We start from the raw sequence: 18,901 nt of genomic DNA on the forward strand, positions 1-18,901 counted from the left end.
TCAGCGTCACAATGCCGGCTGCAAGAGCCAGCAGTGGAGATAATAGGCAGGTCAGGTCACAGAGCATAATTGAAGCAGCTGTTTAAAGCAGGAAAAAACGGAATGTTCCTTTTCTTTCTTATGCTCTATATTAATAGCTTAGCATGATAAGCAGAGAGGATATGTTTTTTGCACTCCTTAGATACACATTACAAGCAACTGCAGCTTTATTTATTTTTTTTAACTGATTTGTATTGTAACTGTTTCTTATATCTGTCTGCAACAAATATCTAACAAGTTTTTGATATGTTTAATTTTACACTAGAAGTTTTATTCTTCGTGTGTGCAGAGATGCTCACTCCTTCATATGAAAGAGCTCTGCAATAAGGTTTTAAGAGGTTTGTGGGAAAGGGTGATTGTGTGACCATTTATTTTATGCGATAAAGAACTCCCTGGCGTACATAATAAGGATACTGCAAGCCACCTTGGGGTTCCATAACCCTAAAAAGAAACTCGGACATTCATCTCGTCCATCTACATGGCTATGGAATTCCACAGTGACTTGCCATATCCATATAATGTACAGCATGGGGTACATTATCCCTAATATAAAACTATGAATACCTAAAACAAATAAGGTAAATGTGCTTAGCATTTGTATGATGTTGCTGTAGTGTTGAAAAGATACGCTGGTGGTCTCTTCCCCAGGAATAAATGTTCTCGGAAGTTGCAGTTCTCTTGATAACATTATCGATTATGTTTAGCACTTATACACAATTGCACAGTTAAAGATTGCAATACTTCACAACGATAAACACAATTTAGGGATCTTTTACCTTATTGGGGATGTTTAAGTTATAATAAAAGCCTCCTCACAAATCATTCAGGGAGTAGGGACTGGTTAAAATATTACTCTTCAATCTGATGATGCCCCCAGGCAATGAAGTATTGTAGAAGTACAACTAACTGGTGGTGGAGGAGGGGGGAATCAGGAGGAGGGGCAATTGATTCAACAAACTTTAAGAGGTCTTTCCTTTCTGCTCCCTGACACAGGGAACTGTGTCCAGAAAGAACCCTTGACAGAATCACCCTTTAAGTAGTGAATAATATAAATTACTCTTGTGATACTGTGCATCCATGCAATTTCACAAATGCATGGGTTCGTGGAAACAGTATTTCTTTTCTTGTAAGTGGAACACTAGAGTAAATGACAAAGCTCCTATTTTTGTATACTCTTGTGTTTTTGATGGCAACCTATTGCAAATTCTAGTTTTAAAACATGCAACTTCACAGTGTTTGAAACACGTGTTGCACCAGCGAATGTTTAACAATGTGGCAATAACAACCAACTACTGTTTTAGTGGTGCAAAATATAAACGGAAAACCTTCTACCACTTTCTAATTCAGATTTGTTTTGGACAATGTAAAGAACTATAGTGCTCAGTGATAGTAAATATAGTCCTAATTTGGATACGAATCTTCATCAGAGTTTAAATCGATAAATATAGAGCAACATCTGCTTACTAAGGTTTACTTAGGGATGAGGATAGGATATCACGATGGCATAATATTACCTTATTTTGGTCCATTCATTTATACCATGATGGAATTACAGCCTAGAAATTAGGATAATATTTCAGTCTTTATATAACTGGAGAGTCAGTGGTTGGAGTGCTAATTATTTTGCAGGTCAATGAATAATGCATAACAGCGTTGACAGGGAACGGTTCAAGAGCTGCACGTAATGTTGGCTGTGGACCTGACATGTTATAACTATGTAAAGAATGCAACCAACACTTTTGATCCTTAACAAAAATGGTTGTTGGGCAGGAATTAAAACTATGCTCTAACTAGGTTTTTAGAAGAACTTATCTGGATATTAGATGTCTAAGGGCCAGATGTAGGTGGCCAAATACCGGTCGGTAACGGCCGATTTCGGCCGTTACCGACCGGTACTTGGAGTTTGAGATGTAGGGGGCCTAAATATTACTGATTCGGTAAATTTACCGAATCGGTATATTTACCGATTCTGTAAAATACCGAATCTGTAAATTTACCGAATCGGTAAATCTAGATGTAGGTGGCACTGAAAACAGTGCCACAGGCCACAGGGGTGCAACAGGGTGTCAAAGTGACACCCTGTCCCCCTTTACAATTCGGCCTCAGGCCCATAGGAATCAATGGCAATTACTGAATCGGTAAGTACTTAACGATTCGCTAAATGTTACTGAATATTTACCTACATGGCATTTACCGATTTGTAAATACCGAATCAGTAAAATTCGGTATTTGCGAATCGGTAAATGCCATTTACCTACATCTGGCCCTAAGTCACTCATTATGAGTTTGGCAGTGTGAGAACGAGACTAACACGCTTCCACACAGCCAAACCTGTGATTGAATTGCCCGCAAGATCATGAGTTTTCACTTATCTGGTGAGCGGTTCTTTGGCATTCCCATGGTGGTGTCTATGAAATAGGCATGCATTGGAAATGTCAAAATCAGTACCTGCATGGCAGAGACTGCTGCAATCCATGGCATGCAGGTACTGGGGTGCATGCAGACAGGGCATGCACCCATGGTGAGAGGTACATGGAGGCCTTTTTGGGCCTTCTTTGTTTCCTCACCGCCACACTTTTCATGGCGGTCGCAACACCATAAAAAGTGTGGTGGTGAGGAAACTAGTATTATGCTTGGCAGTGCCACAGCCGCTTTGCCAAGCATATTGTGACCTCAAGAGCGCTGCGCCACTCGCAGGGATCTCAGATCCCAGGACAGGCTGACAACCCTGGTGGTTGGAAGACCACCACCACTGAGCCCCTCTGAGTCTGGGGGCCTGTGGGCCACCAGACTCATGAGGAGGCCCTACGGTTCAGAGGAGAAATAGATAAACAATTAAAAAAGTGATAATGATATGCCATGTTGCCTACCCCAAATTGAGCTCCAAAGAGAGACAGAGCCCCAAGAAAGAAACTTGAGAGAGTTTCAGACTGGGAGAGTTTGGGTTCACAGGAGAGGTCTTCATACATATTGGTTGGATCTACCATTATGGAAACTCCACAAATGCTGTAGGGTGGGACAGGTCTGAATCCATGAGCTTCCCCAGCAAGCGTCAGTTAGAGTTCAAGTGGTGATGTGACATCTCTTAATTGGGTAGGAACTCCCATCTTTGAGAACTCTCCACCTCCATTTTTAAGCTCCTTCATAAGGGAATAGCCTTTGTGAAAAGTAGAACCACCACAAACAAAAGTGAAGGAGCAACGTTGTGTATGAACCCCTGTCTGGTGTGGAGGAACCCATTCTGGACGTTTTGTCATTTGTATACTCTGCCTCCAGGGCCCATGATACTGGCTTCCCTTCTCCCACTAGGGGTAGTAGAGGATGGGCTTGTCTAAGACCCTGAAGATGAGGGTTCCCCTGTATTTCTGTGGACTGATCCTGGTACATACATCACCCTGTTCGTTGCAGAGGACCTTGGGTAACGCAGGCACAGTGAATGATCGGCTTGAGGAAGGGGAACACAGGCAGAGTGGGAGATCTGCCCGAAGACCGTGGGTACTGCTGGTTCAGGAGATTACCAAGGAAAAGAGTAGGAGGGCATGGCAGAAGACTTATAGCCCACTGCTTTAGATAAAAAGGAAGCAGCAGTGCTCCTGGGCTGTTAAAGGAAGGAACAGCCAAACATTTGGAGGCTAGGTGAGACTAAACAGCAATTCCAGTGACAAAAGCAAACAGAAGCAAGAAGCCAAATAAATCTTCAGTTTGGCCTATTGGGGCCTGTGAAGACTAAGTTTTTTTTCTGTTGCTAATGGCTGCCACATTTTGAAATCACTGCACGTAGTGAGTGAACTGGAGCAACATGGCAGCCAAGAAATCCTGAGTGGGATATATTTGCATTTTCCCATTATCCTGTGACGTGAATCTGCTGGGAGACCTCTAATATTGTTGGCACTGCCACACTGTAAACAATATGCCCACCATATGCTGGAGAGAAGACATGCCACTTGCTCTTTGCATGTTAAGCAGCCTGGGCCTAAGGTCTGTGACCCAGTGAAAGTGGGCTCGCCCCCAAGAATGGGAAGCTCAACTAACCTCTGTGCCTGCTGTCTAAGCCATCGCTGGGTATGGGTGGGTCTGCATTAGGGCAGCAGGAAAAGAGGTCCAGAGGCACCAGCTTCCCAGCCTGTCTACCAATTAGTGTGTTTGGTGGGCAAGGAGCTGACCAGACCACATGGAATTTGGGGTTCCTACATATTCACAGTAACCAAGAAGCAAATGCCCCATGCGAGGTTACCCAGCCTAGGCTGGTGACTTAAAACCCCACAAAAAAAGAAGCAAAAATGAAATATTTACTAGCTACATCAGTTACTGGTTTATAGGGAATGATCACGCCCTAAGCCATGGTGAGAGCCTCTGAAAATGGCAAAATCTTATATTTGTATGGCCCAGAAATGCAGGGCACCAATAGATGATATTTGTGTGTTATGGCTACCAGAAGAGTGACAGTTCAGAGTCCAGCAGAGTGTTTAAATTCCTTCACCATACGTTTCCTGAGGCCCAGAGACAGTATCTTTGAGAGATGGTTGAGATGGTTTCTACAGTTGTAAGCACGACCAAATCGTTACCTTTATTGTACATAAACTGATTGAGCTGCCACGTTTTTGTTACTGCTATGCAATCAGATTAAAGGGAGAAATGGGATGTTCAATAAAATGTTTGCTGGTTTCGTAGTGTTATTAGGTAATATTTCTGGTGCCAAAGGCCATTCAGGTGGCTTAGTAATGGGGAAAGTCTGAATAAGTGCATATTTATGCTAACACCTTGCAACATAGGTTTCTATTGAAATGTTTATTTCTTATCATCATCAAAATAAACTTTATTCGGTTTTACATCAAGTAAACCATAAAAGTCATGATAAATGTATTTCTTATCATTAAGTATATATAGAGAAAGCCAGTAGACATGACTATTTGGAAATGCATGCCACATGTTACTTTGGGCTTAAGTGGGGTATTGTGTTTTAGGGGTTACAATCCACTAGTGCACATACCGGTAAAGGTAACTCCAGCCTACACAGTGAGGTTGGTCTTTAAGGGGATTATTTGTCTTGTGTGACCTTTCCATGTTCTGCGCCACTTATAGAGTGCAAAGCGCTAAAGAGGGTGTCTCAAACATACACCTGCCATCATTTTTTTTTAAAACATATTTTTATTGCCATTTATAGTTTACCATGACAATATGCGATACAAGTACATGCTTTTGAGTTATATACTTCATCTGCTACAGCTTAGTATAACCGCTATCTATATGTGAAACTGATCGGTAGACATTTTGTCAACGATGGTATTTCGGGTTGTGTAAATGCCATACAGAACAGGGGTATAATAACCAGGAAAAGGGTCATGGAACTACTAGGTACAGGTATCAGATGTGGCGTCTGGGTGTTGTGAGTCTCACAAATCAATGCAGCTGTGTACTGTAGAAACGTGGAGGTGATTACGATCAAACCGATTTCAGTGTCTGACCGCCCAGTGTGATGCGGTATGTGGTGCAACTGGCAGCATTAAGAATGTGCCGTCGGGGGGAGGGGGTCCTTTGTGTGCGGTTGTGATTTGCATTGGTGGTTGGGGGTCTGTAGGTATGAGTGCACCGCCGCCCGGATCCCCAAAGGGTGATGATTGCTTGAAGCGGTGTAACAATAGGGCCCACTCCATGGAGATGGGGTGCTTACATATCCCCTTTACCTCTTCCTCGCGTAATGCCTCCTCCTCTGCAGCCGCCCATTTATGTAGTGCTCCCACCCATGCCGCGAGCGGGGGGCCTGTGGGGGATTGCCAGTGCATGGCTATGCTCCTCTTAGCTAGTAAAACGGCTAGCGAAGTAAAACGAAGGTGCACTTTGTGATGTTTCTGTTTCCGGAATAGGCCTAGCGCACTAGCTTCCCAGGTGTTCAGGTATATAAGCCCTGTGAGGTCTCTCAGGGAGTCATGAATATTTTGCAAAAAGGATCGGATTGTGGGGCAACTCCAAAACATATGATGAAAATCTGCTTCCTGCGATTGGCATCTAGGGCAAAGAAACTGTGTGTCTGGGTAGAATGTTTTCAGGTGCGCCAGTGTCAGATACGCTCTGGGGAGTATATACAATTGTATGTTTTTAAAATGTTAATTTCTGGACACCTTCTTGGGGTATTCAAGAGCCCTGTCCCATTCTTTCTCATGGAGTGGACGCCCAATTTCATCCACCCAGGTGGTATGTAAAGTCGTTCATGAGTTCTCGGATGGCTTTATAAAGCCACATGACTAGGTGTCGCCCTATTCCCATGTGCAAGACACTGTGTATGACCGGATGTGTGTTTCTCTCCCCCGCCAAGAGATTGTCATATGGACGGTAGCTCTCAAGGAATTGGTGGTACAGTAGGAACTGGCCTGGGGGGAGACCGTACTCGTTCATAAGGCGTTGGAATGGTTTGACCTGTCCGTCCTCGAATAGGGACTGCATGTCGGTGATCTCGCATTCTGTCCATACGGTTAGCATGTTAGTCCTGTAATAGCTTTCGCGTTTGGGCCATCCGATCAGCGGGAGTATATGGGAGTATGGGGGTGTCCCCGCTGACATGCAATGCACTCTCAGCATGCATTGGCGTGCTACTGTTACTTGTAGGGGGTACATACGCTTAGGCTTAGTACCAGGTAGCAGAAGGCGATTGAATTCCGGGACAGATATTCAACCAGTCATATTGTGTGTCTCGCTGGTGTGGATGCCTGCCGTCCAGTAAGATAACCATTGAAGTTGTGCCACCAGGAAATAGGACTCAAATGATGGAGCTCCCAGTCTTCCCTGTGTGGTAGGTAATTGCAGTTTCTTCAATGCTATTCTATGTCTGCTAGATCCCCAGATTAGTGTGCTGAGAAGCGAGGTTAGGTCATGAAAGAAGGTTCTGGGTGGGATCACTGGTAAGTTCGTGAAGTGATATAACAACCGTGGGACCATTATCATTTTAGCTAAAGCCACCCGGCCGATCGAGGCTAGCGGGAGGCTGCTCCAGAATCCGATGGCCGATCTGATGCCAGCCAGTGCCCTACGGTGACTGCCCTCAAATATGTCGGTCGGGGAATGGTAAAGGCGGATCCCAAGTTAGTGGGGGGCTTCCGCACTCCAGGCCACCTTCTGGTTGCCCATACATATGTCTCGGGGGGCAGATTCGGATGGAAGGGGTACACTGTGGATTTTTTCCCGGTTTACCTTTAGTCCGGAGGCTTCCGGGAATTCTGTGAGTGTCACCCAAATAGGTGTTAGATCGTCGGTGATGTCCCGTATGCATAGTAAGAGATCATCAGCGTGCACAGAGACGCTATGTATGGTGTCTGCGATGCGGATGCCCCAGTGAGCTCACTCTTGTCCCGGTCGTATGGCTAGTGGTTCGACCGCGAGGGCAAAAAGGAGAGGCAAAATGGGGCAGCCTTGCCTCGTTCCCTTTTGTACCGCAAATTCCGCCGAAATACATCTCCCTATACAGACACGTGTGGTGAGTTTGGTGTAGAGAGGCTGTGTATACGCTATGAGGATGGGACCGACATTCGTATGATGCAGGACTGAAAATAGATACTGCCAAGTGAGGGTATCAAAGGCCTTCTCAAGGTCTAGGATGAGACAGGCTGACAGGGGATATGTGTCTCTCACCTGATCCTGGACATGAAAAATGTGGCGTATATTCTGGGACGTGTATAATTTGCGTGTATCTGTCAGCTAATATCTTCCCGAGTATTTTACAGTCAGTGGAGAGGAGCGTGATGGGATAATAGAATACCATGTGTTGCGGGTCTCGATTCGGTTTTAGGAAGGTCAAGATTACCGATTCCCTAAGGGATTTCGGGAGCTCTCCTTGTGCGAGGGTGGTCGCAAACATTGTTACTAGCCGAGGGACCAACAAGGGGGAGAAAGTCGTGCAATACTCCAGTGGGAGCCTGTCTAGTCCCGCTGCCTTGCTCGGGCATGCAGGGCTTGGGTAATGTCAGTGGATTTTATCTACGTGTCTAGTGTTGTTCTATCCATTTAACTTTGGGGACCGTTAGGGGATCTAGGAAACGATCTATTGTGGCCTGTTCGGTTGGGTCGGGTTACTATAGACCTCCGCATAGTAGTGTTGGAACGCTAGGAGGATCTCATCCGGAGATCGTACCAGAGTACCTCGGGGGTCAATGACTTCCATTATGGGTTTCACATCTGTGTCCTGTTTGGCCAACCATGCCAGCAGTGTGCCTGTTTTATCCCTCTCTTTATGCATCCGGGTGGCATATGTTCTGAAATTATACAGCCGGAGAAAAGCGTAGGCAGCTTGGTATTCTGTTTTGGCTTTGGCCGTGAGAGCTACCGTCTCCTCAGACAGATCGTCTCGTTTGGTGGCCGTGGCGAGGTGCTGTTTGGCTTTAGTGAGTGCCTGTTCTAGTGTCCGTTCGACCCCTATTATTTGCCTAATGCATTCTCCACTACTTTGAATGTGTCCCATTCCACTAACGCTGAGGATGCTGTGCCTGCATTGTGGGTGAAGTAGTCTTGGATGCTTTGCCCCTGTTCGTGTTTAAAGACCTGATCTGTTAGACAGTCCCGGGGAAGACGCCAGGTGGGGACTGGGGGGTGCGGGAGCCTCCAGCTTAACCATAATATATGGGCATCATGGTTCGATACAATCCTACCCATATATTCTGTATGTAGAATTTTGCGTAGAACCACCGCTGAGCATAGGAATCTGTCCAATGTTACCCGCAGGTTATATGGGATAGAGGGAAACAAATATAGTCGGGTTTGTGGGTGGTTCAGTCGCCATGCGTCCGTAAGTGCCCATTGTGTGACCCAGGCCCAGAATCTCTCAGTTTGCTTGTGGGCATGGGAGTGTGTGGGTGGGGGGTGGGATCGGTCCAAGGACCCACCTAATGTGCAATTGTAATCACCATCCAGAATCCCAGTGAGACGGTCCCAGAATTTGTCCTGCTCTACATTCGGGGCACATATGCTACCCAAGAGTACTGCTTGTCCATCTAGAAGTCCTTCTAGTAGGGCGTATCTGCCATCTTTGTCCACCACCTGCCTGAGTCCCTGGAATGGAATCCCAGGCCGAACCCAGATCAGTGCCCCGCATGCGTATCCGGAGTAAGTCCTGGCGCATATGGTGCCACGCCATTTAGTTTGAAGTTTGCCTACCTCGGTGGCAGTGAGGTGTGATTCCTGGAGGAGTGCAATCCTGGCGTTCTGATGTTTTGTATAGGAATATACTGCATAGCTTTTACTCGGTGTGTGGAGGCCTCTGTCAGTGTTCTGCTCTGTCGTTGCCATGCATCGGTATCAGTGCACTCAGAGGGGACCTGCATCTACCGGAGCATCTGAACCAGCAACTCCCCAGTCGGGTGAGGTGCTCATGCAACCCATAATGGTGCTTGCTGTTGTGTAACGGGTACCCTGTCTTATACCGTTCCATGAGGGGGTGGGACAGAACTGAACCGGGGTGTTAACTTGTGAAACTGGGGTCGGGAAACAGTCCCAATACCGAGGAGCCATCATTGGGAACGATACGTCCAAACCAATTCTCCCAAAAGGGGGAGAGTGTGACAATATACTGCAGGGGTGGCAGTGTGTATGCACGAGGCAGAGCTGAATCTGGCCTTTGTAGGATCAGTGGGTGTCGCTCAAGATCTGTCGTGACATGGCTATGGTGCATATGTGTAGCAAGTGAGTTCAGGGTATGCCAGTTCCTGTGGTGATGTCAGTGAGAACCTATCATGCCGAAAGGGTGCACATTTGTCCATCTAGGATAGCATTGATCGTCTGAGGAGTAACCAGGGGAGGCGTGACGGAGTCCCCGCCAGATAGTGTTCCATCACTGTCGTTCTCTCCTTCCGATGAGAATATGTGTGGGGTCAATCTATGTCCTGTGTTAGGGGGGATGCCTGCAGGTCAATCACTGCCTGCAGGGCCTCCCGTCATTCTTTCACGATTTGTGCCAGGTCTGGAGAGTCCAGAGAGAGTGATCCAGTCACCCTATTTGCCCCACCTCTTTGATGCTTCGGGCCGCGTCTTCTGGGTCGCAGTGGTTTGAGATTGGGGTTTGCGTGGTCTCAGCTTTGGATTGTAGTGGGCAGTGCTGATCTGCCCAGTCGCGTGCTTCTTCGGCGGTGGTAAAAAGATGGCAGAGCCTTTATATAGGACCTTGAGGCGGGCTGGGTATGTCAGGGAATATTGGACATTGTTCGCCCGTAGTCATTGTTTCACATCCACAAATGAGGACCTTTGTTGTTGCACCGCTCGTGCGTCATCGGGAAAGATCATTATTTGTTTGTTTTCTACGTGCAAGGGACTAGCCATTCTGGCCGCACACGTAACACTGCATCTCTGTCGTGTAAATGCTAAAACTTTGCCAGCATCGGTCTTGGGGCGGCTCCCGGTGGCAGTTTGTGGGTCGGAACCCTGTGGGCGTGCTCAATGGAAAAGAATGCAGTCTGGTCTGTCATCGGGGTGAACGATTTTACCCACGTTTCCATGTAGTCCAGCGGGCTTGAGCCTTTAATTCCCTCCAGCAGCCCCAGCAAGCGGATGTTACAGCGTCTCGATCGCCCCTCCAAATCGTCTGTGTATTCTTCCATGATGGTAAGGCGGTGTAGGACATCTTGTAACGTCTTTTGGTGCGTCTTGACTGTGGGTTGTAGGTCGGCAAGCGCCTTCTCTCTGTCTTTCACTTTGTCTGCCAATTTACGGTGGTCATCGCGGATGAGGCTGATGTCAGTCGCCAGGGTGCCTAGTCGCTCCTCTATAGATATCCTGGAGAGTTCGATGGCTGCCAATACCTGGTCCAATTTATCGGAGACCGATGGGTCAGCCTGTGGCGCATTAGCGTGTTTCCATGCCCGGGTATTTGGCATGTTTTCGGGGGCAGTCTCGGGCACTGATGTATGCTGCGTCGCCCTCTGTTTCCCCATGTTGATAACCGTGGAGCCGGCTCGAGGTATGGGGTTTGGCAAAGATTGCACTGTTGGATAGGCCCCCCTCCGGGCAGGCGGACCGCGTGGTGGGCCCGTACCCACCAGGGACGGGGTTACAGCTGTCCCGTGTGCACCCGGTCAGGAGTGGGGGAAGGCTTTGCTCTGGTGTCCAAGGTATGTCCGGAGTTGGGTGCTGCCCAGCCAAGGCGTTGCGCACTGACCAGGGAGATTGACTGTGTGGAGACTGTGGGCAGTTCAGGGGCCGGGTCCCATGCCTCTGTGATGTGGCTGGTCACGGCCTGGTTCAGGGATAGATAAAGTGGCTGTGCCTCCATGTTGAGGTCAGGCAGTCATTCTTCACGGTATGTCCAATTTCACATCAGCCTCAGACTAAGAGTGGCGCTCAGTGGGGGATCACCTCATGAAGGAGGGGGAAAACGCTGCTCACCTACATTTTGCTGTTAGTATGCACTCCCCTGGGGCTCTCAGCGGTAGCCTCAACACTCGCGGCGATCTCCTGCTGCCATCTTAAGGTCAGACGGCCCGACCATGGGCCTCCCCCAAGGAATTACAGTTGGGCCGGTGGTCGCAGTCAGTCCCCGGTTCCTAATTACCGGCGGAAAGGGGTTACCACCCTTGGGCGTCGTGTTGTGGGCTGCTAGAGCGGGACAGTTTTCTCCTTCGATGAGGTCCTCTTTGAACAAAATGGCGGGTCCGCACCCGTCGCTCCTGTCGGTTGTCACCCTCTGCAACCAGGTGGGAGCAGAGGCAGGTGCGCGCTCCGGTGTATGGCCCCTTCATTCCTGCCTTTGCGTTGGGCTGTATCTGCTGCCAGGCACCGATCGCATGGTGCCAGTCCGGTTCCCGTGGGCGCACTATCGCAGATGTGCGGGCGCCATATTACTGTTCAGTGCCTGGGTCCAGCACTTTCAGGGTTTGCACAGGCTGGTCTCTGAATTTCCAGGAGATTAGGGCTGCCGTATATGCAGGGCGAATTCTGACATCTGGACTTTGCTTTTGGTGCTCCAAGCAACGTCAGGAAACGGGCAGTATGCTGGGCCAATCGCGGAGCCTCAGCCAGACACAGCCGCCTCCGTGGCTTGATTGGCCACGCCCCCCACACACCTGCCATCATATATATATTTGAAATGTTGTGTGTAATATGTATTTTACCAAGCATTAAAGTACATTTGCTCCCTAAACAAAAAATATTGAAAAATATTGACTAGTATGTTGCGTTGCTGAGTCTCCAGCCCACATCACCTCCCTGGGAATGGTAGAGACTATTCTGCTTCTCTACTCTGAGAGTCATTAGCTAAACTAGATACTGATTCCAAGTATGGGGCCTCACACTACAGGGGTCCCATGATAACAGAAGAAAAAAGACCAGGGTTCTTACTATTGGGTCCCAGAAACGCATGCTTACGTGGGACTTTTCACTATGGATTTCTCACACTTAGATATTTTTTTGTGTTATACAAATTAACAAAGTGGTCAAAATTCAATTAGCTTAAACTGACCATTGAATGTGAATAATGACAGCCATGGTAGAACAGATGATACATTATTCGTCACATATATATCCCTAAAAAGCTCATAAACAGATTCCAAAGATTCCAATGAACTCAATACCAGGCTAATGGTACACAGACAAAATATCGATTTTTAAATATCGATATGCAAAAATATCGAAGTTTAAATATCGATGGGACAAAATATCGAAGGTAAGTAATATCGACAGTCTTAATATCGATATTAGTATGATATCAGTAATATCGAAGTTTTAAATATCGATGTCAATAATATCGAAATAAATAACTTCGATGTTACTAATATCAATTTTTTAATACATTTAGTGTATATTATATTGTATTTATTATATTTTATTATTTATTTTTAATGTAATTTAATTAAATATTGTCTTTTACTACTGTAGCGGGTTGTGGGTTTATAGGGGAATAGGGTGGGAAGTAATTTAATTATGTTACATTAATTATTAATTAGTAGGAATTATTAATTAATTAATTGAGAAATAATTTTTAATTAATTTTAATTAATTGATTAATTGATAAATATGTTCTGTAGCGGGTTATGGGTTTATAGGGGAATAGGGTGGGAAGTAATTTAATAATAATTAATTAATTAATATATGTTTGTACATATTTTAATTAATAATTAATTGGTAAATAATTTATATTAATTAGTTAATTAATTAATATAATTTTGTACACATGTATAATTATTAATTAGTTGGTAATTAATTAATTAATATTAATTATTTAATTACATTAATTATAGTAATTCTTTTTATATATAATTTTTTGTTATTCTTAATTAATTAATTGGGAAAAATAATATTAATTATTAAATTAAATTAATTACAGCTAATGTGCTAATATATTTACTTTATTGTTATTGTTAATTAATAATTAATTGGTAATTAAATAATATTAATTCATTTTGGGTAAAGGAGTATTTTTAGGGTTCAGGGTCAGTTTTCAGTTTTTGGGTAAAGGGGTATTTTTAGGGTTCAGGGTCAGTTTTCAGTTTTTGGGAAAAGGGGTATTTTTAGGGTTCTGGGTCAGTTTTCAGTTTTTGGGTAAAGGGGTATTTTTAGGGTTCAGGGTCAGTTTTCAGTTCATGGGTAAAGGGGTATTTTTAGGGTTCAGGGTCAGTTTTCAGTTTTTGGGTAAAGGGGTATTTTTAGGGTTCAGGGTCAGTTTTCAGTTTTTGGGTAAAGGGGTATTTTTAGGGTTCAGGGTCAGTTTTCAGTTTTTGGGTAAAGGGGCTTTTTTAGGGATAAGGGTCAGTTTTCAGTTTTTGGGTAGAGGGGTATTTTTAGGGTTCAGGGTCAGTTTTGGGTTTTTGGGGTACAGGGATATTTTTAGGGTTCAGGGTCAGTTTTGGGTTTTTGGGGTACAGGCGTACAGGGTAAAAACAAAAAAATATTACATTAAATCAAATAAATAACATTAAAAAAAAATGTACATTAAATTATTAAGTGTTTTATTTATTTTAAATGTATATGTATTAGTTTTAATTTTGTTTTAATATTTTTATTTAATATTTTTAAATTATATGTATTTTAAAATTATTTTTACATTATTATTAATACATTTAAAAAAACAATATTTTTGATTCCGATATTTTTGTACTACGATATTATTTTTTCGATATTTTTGTACTTACCTTTATGAAGATAGGATTCCGATATTTTTGATGTCGATATTTTTGCTCCGATATTTTTTTATTTCGATATTCTGTCGATATTATGTCAGACATTCCAGGCTAATACCTTCAACATCAATCGGTAAAGAGAATCCACTGTGTATAATGCACAATGAATACTTGAGCAAAGTCCAATTGCATATGCTGAAATTTGAAATCCTATTGTACCAGCAGGTATGCAAAAACTAGGCAGTTCCAATGTGATGATCATTCCATAATTCAAATTCTGTAGGCATGGAAGCAGCGCCCTTGAAGTTCAAAATATTTTGCTCAGTAACACCTGAATTCAAAGAAAAACCCAGAGGCATATTTACAAATAAAGGGTGGAGCATGGAGCTACACCAAATTTGGCAGCGTCACACTCTGGCATTTTCATAATGAAGGGATGCACTGTATTTGCAACAATACAGTGTATCCCTGTGTTTTCCCTAGAACTGGTGGTAAAAATAGATGCCAGGTACCAACACAGACAAGCTTGCACCATAGTGCAAGGGTGCCTTCGTTGCAGGGAATTATTGTTCATGTGCAGGATGGTGTCATTTCCTGCACATACACAATCAATAATGGCGATTTGTTACTTCTATGTGTGCTGCATTCTCACGCACACGTAGAAATTGCAAATCTTTATTATGTCATGATTGTTTATGTGCAGGAACGGACATCTTCCTGCACGTAAACCATCATTAATGATGTTTTGCTTTTTCTATGTGTGCTGCAGAATGCAGCACACATAGAAGAAGCAAAAACAAGTCGTAATAACAGTATTTCTCCTCGCTGCACCATTCTAATGCCTGCTATTGCATGGTGTTATTTTTTGGTGCTGCCTCAGATTTACACATCCTTGTAAATCTGGGGCAGCGTCAAAAAGCAATGGGGGTCGCGGTGGAACGCACCCAGCAATACCCATTGCATGCCCATTTCACACAAAAAGATGCATGCAAAGGAGCTGTATTTACAAGTGCTGCTTTGTAAATATGGAGAAGCGCATAGCACCACCAGAACGTCAGAAAGAAAGTGACATTCTGGTGGCGCTATCCCCTTGTAAATATACCCCCAATCTCCTATACTTCAGGAAATTTGTGATAAAAGGAATTAACAGCTCAGACAAGACTCTGACCAAGGGCATTAGCAATGTAAACACAATCACTGGTTCCAAATGGAAACCAAGGGCCTGATTTAATATAAATCAGAGTTTTCATCTGACCGACACTGTTTCGGTGTGGGTACCAGCCAACCATTGGTCAGCAGCACCGCACCCCTCAATACTTGTGGCCGCAAGCTCCCATTTTTCTATCGGAGCTTGTGCAGTCGGCCGTAACTGCCCACAAAACAAGCACCCATTGAGAAATGAGATTTTCCCCAGGGCCACAACTGGAGGGCCAGGAGGGAAGGGGGCCCTGCTACAGGCCCCTAAAGCCAGTTCCTGGCAGCAGATCCATGTCAGGAAGGCATACATGAAACTGCTGTCAGAAACTACCATGATAATCCCGATGGAGGAAACACCCTCTGGTGGGGATTATGAAGCCCTTCTAGAGCCTGTTGGAACCGAGTCAGATTCACCGGTCCTTTTGAACTTCAACCGTCTTCATTGTATCTCGGCAGTCTGAGTTTAAACCTATAATGTCAGACGAAAAGCCTCTGACCGACATAAACACGAGGCCCTATGTGTTAAAAATTATGATAGAATGCTTAACTGGAATTGGTAGAAGTTTACTGAAATTACCTTTATTTACAAGACGTAGGATGGCAAAAGAACAATTTTATTTGGAAGAAATGAAAATGTATCAGACCTAGAAATTGATGTTTTCAGAGAGTTTATTAGAAAACATTCTGCAAAATAGGACTTCACAGCTAAAGAAGTGATTCTGCAGGACATGTTTTCTAAATGGCTATTTGGCAAATATTTAAAAAACTTCTGCCAGTCTTCAGATACAACAATTTAAAAATATCAATATGTTAAATTGTACACCACTAAAGCGGTGTAAATGGAAATGCAGGCCTGACTCTCAATGTGGATATCTTTATACTGATGATTTATATATGTTTGCTGAATGTAAACAATTGAAAGAATATTGGTCTGATGTTAACAAATTAATTTCAAGATATGTAGAGCACATTTTTGTTTTAACTACTGGAGGTATTATGCTTTTCACAGATAACTTTATACAAAGAGAAAACCAGTACTTGTTTTGATTGCTTTTGTACTTTCCAGCTTCTGCATGGCAAAAGGTTGGATGAATCCCCTTCTGAAAAGCATTTTTACAAGCCTGAGGTTGCAATACAAGAAGCTAAAGACACCTCACGATTGAATGGCTGTTTCTAAACTTGTTTACCATTTATTGTACTTGCAGAAAGTTCATTTTAATTTATCACTGGGCATTGTTCTTTTCAATACATTTGTTAATAAAATCTGTGTGGCTAATATTTAATGAATTATTCTAAAGAGTATTTATATTACTTACCTTGATCTATATATGTATATTTATATTGACCATATCCTTCTAACAAATAAAATTGATTTCAAGGCTTCTGTTATATTCAAATAATTTTTCGTATTTGCACTTTGTGTTATTGTTAGAACACATTTGAACTGATTGGGCTCAAGAGATCGGTGAGGCTATATCAGTAAAATCATGACAAAGAACTCAGGCATGTATAAAGTCAAAGCAAAAACAAGGAGATGATGGACAAAGCGCTGAAACTTTTCAGGAAGTCACCCCCAGTCACAAATCTGGGTTGAATCCATCATCGTTCTTTAGCTCATTTCGCCATCCCAGTTCAGACCCAGCCATATATTTATTTATTTATTTATTTATTTTGCATCTTGTACCGCGCAAACTAAAACCCGAAGGTGTCAAGGCGCCTAACAAAAAAAGATCAGAAAGCGGGCAGTCATGCACTTACTTGTACGCTTGAATAAAGAGACGTGTTTTAAGGGCTGCTCTGAAGGTTTGGAGGGAAGGGAGGGACCTAAGTTCTAGTGGAAGATCATTCCACCATTTAGGGGCCAGGAGGGAGAAAGCCTTACCACCCCATCTGGCTTTCCGAATACGTGGGCTGTGGAGAAAAGAGTGATTGGAGGAGCGGAGGCTCCTGCCAGGGTTGTAGTATGTCAGAATGGCTCTGATCCCTGTGGGGCTGCTTTTGGCCAAGGCTTTATAGACCATACACATGGACTTGAAAACAATCCGCTCCTTGATCGGAAGCCAATGTAGCTGCTTCCTGGCCAGTGTGGCCGAAGTGCGACGGGGAAGATCGAGGACAAATCTAGCTGCCGCATTCTGGACTACCTGCAAGCGCTGCATCTGACTCTTATTCAGTCCAGCATACAGCGCATTGCAGTAGTCCAGACGCGATCCCAGAAGGGCGACAGCAAGACCCTGTTCCTCATGGGAACATTCAAGCCTAAACTGCCAAGCCAGGTCTTCACTTGGATGGAAACTAGCATCCTAGGACCTGTTTCTCAGTAACACCCCTCATCAGCCATGCTGGATTGAATCCATTTTCAAAGTGAGCAAGGGACCCACTTCTGGGCATACCAGTGATTGAGGGTATAAGTGTCTGAGTGGAGCTGTACATGGGTGTATGAGTGTCTTAGTGGGTCTATGAAAACATAAGTGAGTGTGTGAGTGGGTCTCTAAGCAGGTGCTTGAGCCTCTGAGTGGGTTTGTACATGGGTGTGTGACACTCCGATTGAGTCTGTAAGTGGGTGGATGAGAATCTGAGTGGGTCTGTGAGTGGGTGCATGAGTGCCCAGGTGGGTCTGTGAGTGGGTTTAAAAGTCTCTGAGTAGGTATGAGACTGTACACATGAGTCTATGACTGAGTCTCTAAGTTGGTGCATGAATCTCTGAGTGGGTCTGTATATGGGTACGTCACTTTGTGAGTCTGTAAGTGGGAGCATAAGTACCTGAATGGATATGTGAGTGAGTGAATGAGTATCTGAGTGCGTATGTGACTGGGTGTGTAAGTGTCTTAGTCAGATTGGTACTGCGTACATGTGTGCGTGAAAGTGACTGGCGAGTGTGTACAGATATACATATTTATGTCATAGTTAAGAAATAGAGTTTAAAAAACCTTAGCAATTTATTGAGAAACCCAAAGATTACAGGGACATTATAGTTAGGTTCAGATTTTACACAAAAAAAACATAGACATTCAGGAGTTATAGTTACCAGAACTAACTATAATTTACACCCAAAGCAATGTACTGCTTATGATCTCATATATTACATCACTCATGACATAGTCAGTGACATTACTGATGACATCTCAAATGACATCACCAATAGTCTCCTAACTCTTTCCAGAAATGTTCCTGAGTTATGATTCTATCAGTTTATGATCTAGACTAGAATGCCATGACTGTATCATTTTGAGAAATGAAAAACACCACCCTGATGCATCTTACACTGGTATTTTGTGTTTGGTATGGGGATTAATCATGCAAGCTTTGCTCAAGTCTGAAATCATCATGTTTACTAATTCCAAAAAAAGAACTATATCCTACGGTGTCAAACTATGCATGAATTGAGGAACAGAGTGATGCTCCATGCATGGCCAGCACGTTTCCTGTAATAATATAGCACAAGGTCTATGAGGATTAAGATCATGGCAGGCTTCAACATGTCTTCTAAGAGCTGTGTGGGTTATTGAAGGGTAGCGTGGCATGTTCTATGAGTTTGGGCTCATGATAAGCTCTCTGAAATGTAGCTCTATATT

The 18,901-nt window shown here is 44.0% G+C and overlaps 1 protein-coding gene across 50 annotated transcripts in view; it reads right to left on the bottom strand.

Moving 5' to 3' along the window:
* LOC147708230 (uncharacterized) overlaps positions 1-18,901 on the bottom strand; it is a 2,035,583-nt gene that overhangs the window by 1,734,647 nt on the left and 282,035 nt on the right. The gene's annotated exons all lie outside the window — the stretch shown is intronic.

Source organism: Lissotriton vulgaris, chromosome 6, assembly GCF_964263255.1.
Source record: "Lissotriton vulgaris chromosome 6, aLisVul1.2, whole genome shotgun sequence".
Lineage (NCBI taxonomy): Eukaryota > Metazoa > Chordata > Amphibia > Caudata > Salamandridae > Lissotriton > Lissotriton vulgaris.